Source organism: Elephantulus edwardii, unplaced genomic scaffold, assembly GCF_000299155.1.
Source record: "Elephantulus edwardii isolate Elephantulus edwardi_28Jun2011 unplaced genomic scaffold, EleEdw1.0 scaffold00042, whole genome shotgun sequence".
Lineage (NCBI taxonomy): Eukaryota > Metazoa > Chordata > Mammalia > Macroscelidea > Macroscelididae > Elephantulus > Elephantulus edwardii.
The window spans coordinates 6,989,946-6,991,946 of NW_006399792.1; the positions used below are offsets into that span (position 1 = coordinate 6,989,946).

Consider the following 2,001-nt stretch of genomic DNA (forward strand, 5'->3'; position numbering starts at 1 on the left):
TTCCTTTTCTAACAAAATTCTATTATCTGATCATTTTTATTCCCCACCTCCTTCCATGATGTTGCCAATCATCTTAGTTAATAAACTGTGTGTTTGTAGGGTAATACTTCTGCCCAAAGATGGCCCATAGACCTGGAATTTAAATTTAGCAAGACATGTCCTTTACACTAATTTTCAGTTTATTAAACTGAAGTCATTAAATTATAATTGGGGTGGGGGGGGGAGGCTACCTGGACCCTAACTACCTGCAGAACATGCTGGCTGAACTGGCGACCCAGGGGTGACCTAGGACTGCCTGCTGCAGCAGTGACCACCTCCACCCTGCGCCCACAGATGTTCGCTCCCTGTTGCTGACCTGGATGGGCCGGCAGGCAGGAAGGTGTCTTTGCCTCAATGCTAGGATGTTGGCTCAGGCTCTGGATGTACTGTTCCAACACCAAGCCCTGCTGGCCTCCTTTCCTCCTCCTCCCTTTCAGCACCATCTGTGTGGGAACTGGAGAACTCTAGGAGTTGTACTTGAAGGGGCAGGTTGTAAGACCCAGCTACCTTAGTGCAAGGTCCTCTCTGTCCTCAGAGGGTTGCTACAGGAGTAGCACAGGGTGAAAAGAGATTGCCCCATCCCCAGCAAGGGGTGGGCATGGATTCTGGATCAGCTTCTCATACCTCATATTTTCTGTTTGCAATAAATTCCAGATGGGGGCGGGGAAAGAGTGGTCCCATTGCACCAGATAGTGTATAAATCCATCTCATCCAGAGTCTAACACTCCTGCACTATCCCTCCACCCTTCCAAGCATTAAGTCCTTATCCAAGGACCAGTCTCTCCTGGCCACTTGCTCAAAGTACGAGGTAGAGCTTCAAAATCCTGGCCTCGAAGGAGAGACTTGATTTTACCCTTTCCACAAAGAACTATTTGCTTTCTTGGCGGTCCATGGTATGCTCAAGACTCTTCTCCAGCATCACAACTCTAAGGCATCGATTCTTCCATCATTCTTAGTTATTGTTCAACTCTCTAAAGTATAACAAGTAATTGAGAAGACCCTGGCCTGGATTAGGCACACTTTTGTCTCTAGACTGACATCATTGTTCTTCAGCACTCTGGAGAGGGCAATGACAGCAGATTTTTCCCAATGCAATTAATCTTTTAACTTTCTGACTGCTGATGTTAAGAGTGTTGATTGTGGATCTGAGCAAGCCATAATTGCTAACAGCCTCAATCTCTTCCCCATCTATCATAGTGCTGCCAGTTGGCCCAATGGTGAGAATCTTTGTCTTCTTGATGTTGAGCTTCAATCCATATTCATGACTGCAGTCCTTGACTTCTGCAGCAAGTGCTTCAGGTCTTCTTCAGTCTTCCTCCAATCTTGATGTCACACTTCTCCTCATAAATCCTTGCTTCCCTAATGATCGGTTATACATACAGATTGAAAAGGTATGGGGACAGAATGCATCCCTGACATACTGTTTTCCTGATTTTGAAGCATGCCGTGTTTCCTTGATCTGTTCTGAGTATTGATTCTTGGTCCATGTATAGGTTTCACATAAGCACAATCAAGTGTTCTGGGATTCCCATTTTCATTAAGTTAGCCACAATCTCTTGTAATCCACACAGTCAAATGCCTTTGCATAGTCAATAAAATACAGATATACATTCATCTGGTAATTTGTTGTGATCCACACAGTCAAATACCTTTACAAAGCCAGTTAAACACGGGCATTCTTCTAGCACTCTCTGCTTTCTGCTAAGATCTATCTGACATTGGCAATAATGTCCCTAGTGCCATGACCTCTTCTAAACCCAGCTTGTATTTCTGGTATCATCCCACATGATTCTAATATTTTCTTCATTTCTTTTCATCTCATCTCTAATTTTTCTTCTCATATGTTTTCAGTGAAGCTCTTGTCATTCAATTCACTGACTCTCTGTTCCATCTCTTCAGTTCTACTTTTTTGTGCTACCAGCATGTTGGACACTTCTGCCTTTTACATCTTAATATTCTAGG

General features: G+C 43.8%; 1 pseudogene; it reads right to left on the minus strand.

Moving 5' to 3' along the window:
- The window catches only part of LOC102877363, a 6,387-nt pseudogene extending 5,905 nt beyond the window's left edge, over window positions 1–482 (minus strand).
- Window positions 483–2,001: the final 1,519 nt, after the last annotated feature.